This window comes from Acomys minous, assembly GCF_964271855.1.
Source record: "Acomys minous genome assembly, chromosome: 1".
Lineage (NCBI taxonomy): Eukaryota > Metazoa > Chordata > Mammalia > Rodentia > Muridae > Acomys > Acomys minous.
In genome coordinates, this window is record NC_140483.1 from 32,997,067 (window position 1) to 33,002,080 (window position 5,014).

Here is a 5,014-nt window from a genome sequence, read left to right on the forward strand (position 1 = left end):
TGAGGAATGAAGTGGTCTTTCTATGACGTCTGCTTTCAAGTTTTAAAATCATGTGCATCACCATAGTGCTCTGTTGAATTGTGGATCTTTGTCTAGTGGGGCTGTGGATGGCTTGAGGAACAGATTCCTAACAGATCCTTGAGGCTATGCCGGTGTCATTAATCTGCCAACTGCATTGTGGTAGTTACTTTTTGTTGCCATGACTAAAAACGCAGGAAAGGCAACTTAAAAGAAGAGATTTATTTTGGCTCCTAGTTTCAGAAGTCATGGTCATGTGGCTACATTGCTTCTTGAGCCAAGGGGGAGGCTGAACATCATGGTGCAAGTGGGTGATGGAGCAGGACAGCTCAGATCACAGTGCATAGGAAAGCACATGAGACAAGATAAAATCCTACTAGGGCATGGTCCCAGTGATCTCCTCTGTCTAAGAGCCTAATGGCCCCTTCAGCTATAACTCCTCAATGTATTAACTCACTGATCTTCATGTCCCAATCACCTTTCAATGGCACCACCATCCAGGGACAAAGCCTTCAACACATGAGCATGTTTTGAGGATGCTCTACATCCAAATCATACTATATGTACTTTGGGTAATAAGGATCCAGATCAGCAGCTCTCAAGCTGTGGGTCCCAACCTCCTGGGTAAAGGGATTGTGTGTCGAACAACCCTTTCACAGGGGTCACCTAAGACCATCAGAAAACACAGATATTTATATTTTTATTCATAACAGTAGAAAAATTACAGTTATGAAGTAACTAATTTTATGGTTGGGGGTCAGCACAACATGAGGAACTGTATTAAAGGGCCGCAGCCTTAGGAAGGTAGAGAACCGCTGGTCTAGATGATTTCTGTGCTTCTTTCATTTCAACAGTATTTGCTTTAATAGACAAGCAGATAAAACATCGCCCTGTAAGAACGAAGGTGAAGCAATTACAAGAGCTTTGTAGTAATTAAGAAAAAATTAACAGAGATTGAGCATTCCATAAAACAAACCTAACAGTGCCGCACTGAGCAAGAGATGTACTACCAAGTCGAAATCAGGGAGCACATGTTAGTCCAAAGATGTGTCCAGGGAGAGGAAGGCTTAGGGGTGGGGGTGGGGGTTATTGGGGAGGTGGGAGGAAGGCGAACAGTAACGCTGTGAGAACAGCAGTACTTACTGAAGCATCCCTTATACTACAAAGGGACAAAAGAGGCCAGTACACCACTGTTGTCCCCTTTACATTTCCTCAGCTATTCATGCTTTTATTTTGAGAACACACTGTCACTATGTCCTATACGTCTTCCTTCACCATTTGCATCTACAATGCAAAGAATAGGCAGGGGTTCCTGGACCTCACTTATGGTTCCATTTGAAGAGCCACTCGGAGACTGACTCATAGACATCCCAGTGCTGAGTTTAGGATGAGGCACAGGAGAGGAGAAGATGTACAACCCAGGCAGCAGGTATATATATATATATATATATATATATATATATATATATATATATATATATATATATATATATATAACAGTTTTATATATATATAAAACTGAAGGGAGGAAGGAAATGAGGGGACCCAGCTAGGTGAGCACTCAGATGGCTTTTAAAACCAGTGATCATCCCACTTATTGAACAGAACACTGATTTCGGTTTCATGCCAGTAACTACCTAGTAAGCCATTTGACGTTAAGGAAAAGCTGTGACAAGCATCACTAGCCAATGGGATGAGGGAGAAAATCCAAGTCAAGCTGGCTGAGGTCACCTGGTGACTTAGGGTTGGAGGTGAGTGAGGACTCAGTTCTCCCCATGCTCAGCCACCAGAGCCCCTGTTCTAGTGGCGTGTTCCTAGCACAGCACACATTTAATCAGACTGAACCGTGACCTTTTAAATCACACATTTCATATCTTGTCATGTAATTATTAGATGCTATGCTTTACTATTTCATAGTAATATGCTTAGAAGATAAATGGCCTGCTGAATTGGCTGTAGTGACAGTTGTTACTACTGCTAGCACATTTATCCCTTCTTATTTTGTGGTGGATTTTATTTTCCTTTTTCTTGGAATCCATGCTTTTGGTTTTTGCTTTCTTAGGGGCTGGGTCCTTTTTTCAGACTCTGTTATGGATCTTGATTGGGCTAAAGAAATCTTGATTGGGCTAAAGAAACCGAGACCTGCCAGTAGTTGCTGAGACGAAAGTATGTGGATAAGTGGGTCTCACAGGACAGGAGGAGACGTTGCTTTAAATTTTACAGCATATATATTACACAGATAATACCACTTCTTCCACTAGACCTTGTCAACTATAGGTGAGCTAAGGCTGGAGACAGTGGTGACATCTTAAAGTGATGAACAGACGACATTTGACACAATGAGAGTAGTAGAGAAGGGAAGGGGACAGAACCTCAACACGTGAAGATGTCATTGGGGTCAAGCAAGCTCTTCCTCTGAACCTTTATCTAGAAACATTTATCTAGAAGCCTTTATCTAGAAACATTTCAGTGATACAGAGCGACTGGGATTCATTCTGTCACATCAGTGTCAAGGATCCAGAGTTGGAGTCAATCTCAAATGTAGTCCCAGCTGGCGCTGTAACCACAGGAATATCATTTGTCTCTGAAAGCTCCCTTTTTTACAAAAGTGGAGATAATGAAATGTCCATTTCTCAGGGTGACGTTCCAACACAAATGATGTGCCTCAAAGTGTTGTCCTTCCTGTCATATTTGTCCATGTTATGTGCTATGTGAGTAGAGGTGCCACTGTCAGGCTCCATACGCGCTGAGAATACTATGAAATCTTCCTGGGCTTCCAGGAAAATCCCTACATCCCAAGACTTTTGTGTTTCCCCTTTTCCTTAAGAGCATGTATGGAAAAGCAAGATGGGTTGTACCTTGGTGTGGAGAGTTCCTTAATAGAATACAAAAGGAACGTCTTTTGATAAGCAAATGGGAATTTGTCAAGTTGCTCCCAGGGCTAGCATTCCAGGGCCTATGTGACTGCAAGCAACATGTACTGGCAACAACTCCGCTGTCCTTTGCATAGCTGTGGAGCACTCTACGGACTTCAAGTGAAGGGTCATGGTTCTGAAGTGTGTAAGAGAAATATATCTACGAGGTAGACTTGTGCTGTAATATGACAGCCTTAGTTCCCCAAGCAGACCTCTATAAGGCACCTTTATCTATTCCACTATTCCACAGTGCTCATCCTCCCTGGCGCCTTGCATAGGCAACTGTCTTACTTTGAGTTGCTGTGAGAAGTATTATGGGCTGTGTGATTTCTATACAATAGGGATTTTTTTTTTGAGGTGATGGAAAGGTCAGCAGACTATTGCTTCTGGGTCGTGAGCCTCAGGAGCTCTTGGTGGGGTGGGTCCGTTTCCTCTTCCCCACAGGCTTCTGGCTTCGCAGGACGGCCCTGTCCCTGCAGATGGCCGCCATTCGCAGATCAGGGCGGTATTTATTCTTCCGGATCATGTGCCTGACGCTGCTGAGCGTGGCCGGAGCATTCTTGTTGATGGTGGTCCTCACATAAGAAGTAGCAGGTTTTCGCTGACCGGATCTGCGTTTCATGACCATGATGACGCCTTTGCCATTGGCCGCGGGCGGCACTCCCACAGTCTTGCGGTGAATCAGCCCATTGTAGCGGAAGGAGTTGAGGGGCCTTCAGATTATTGGGCTCAGTGCTATAGGTCTGCTTGTTCCTCTTGATCAGGAAACTGGAGCAGTTCTGAACGACCATCCATTGCAGATGCTCTGACATGAAGGTGTCTCCTCTCCCTATGGTGACAGGAGACGGAAAGGGGACACAATAGGGATTTTTATTCGCTTCTTTGTAATTAGGTTTAACCTTTGCAAGGTATAATCAGTGAGGAGAGAATGGTTGAGAGATATTTTTCCACCACTTTTCATGCAAACTCAAATTTAAGTTCTTTGGAATAATACAGGTAGTAAATCTATCTTCATTTTCCTTGTATTCTTCTATTCAATCTTGGCAGCCACAGTCAGTAAGAAATCATTAAGACACTTCCTCTCTCTCCTTGACAAACCTATAGTGGCAACCTTTGCACCCGACGGGTGTCAGATACATCAGACATTCACTTTTTATGGTTTTCAACCATGGAGTCTTCTACATAGAGACACTCTTTCTGTTTATCAGGGATACAGCTATTTTCCTTCTAAAGGGTGCATTTCACAGTATCACCACATGGGGGGTTAGAATTTCAGAGTATGTCTCCGGAGACACACAAATATTTAGCCCTGTGCAACCACTTCTTAAGTCTCCTCTAAATACGGTGAGGCTTGCTTGGTTTACAGTCACAGTCAGTTTACACCCCTTTCCCATTTTGTTGCAAGAGTGAGGGCCAGAGGAGCAAAGGCCAGAGTTCTATATTTGCATGCATTTGTAGTAGACATGCTGAATATAAAGATGTTGTGATCCTGAGGAATATGACACCTCCGGAGTCTCTCCTGCCTGTTTGTTGTGAAGGCCCTGGAGAGGACAGCATCAGGCTTAGACTACATAAGGAGGAGGAGAAACCCAGGGGACTCTTGCTTGGCCCAGTTCCATCCCAGAGCTCACTAATTTTATGGAAGGTCAAGAAAGGAGGAGCTGAGCCCATGGACATCTGCCTGAAGTAATATTTTCAAATTGGTCTTTCTCCTCTAGAGGTTCATTTTCAAATTTAATTAGCTGGCTAATGATGGTAAATTATCAAAATTAATTGATGAATGCTAAAGTGCTTTGACTATACAAAAAAACACTATACATAATTTCCAGGGTAGTTAATGTCTAATCTAACTTTAAAGGCTAATCTAGGAAAAGATTTTTACAGTAGCAGTAATAATACTGTTTTTTAAAAATGGTTTGAATAGAAGTCTTCGATTGGCCAGGAACATTGCCAGAGGGAAGTATCTCAGAGAGTCTCTAGATTCCCACTTAGTGGAAAACTTCTCCTTTTGCCAGAGGCATCCCTGGAGGAAGAAGTCCAGTGAGAAAGCCGTAAGTGTGTCTTTATAGTCCAAAAAGTAA

At 43.1% G+C, this 5,014-nt stretch overlaps 1 pseudogene across 1 annotated transcript; it reads right to left on the reverse strand.

Moving 5' to 3' along the window:
- Nucleotides 1-3,333: 3,333 nt before the first annotated feature.
- On the reverse strand, nt 3,334-3,780 carry LOC311593568 (large ribosomal subunit protein eL28-like; annotated as a pseudogene). Its single transcript has one exon. The product of its transcript is annotated as a large ribosomal subunit protein eL28-like (transcript).
- Nucleotides 3,781-5,014: the final 1,234 nt, after the last annotated feature.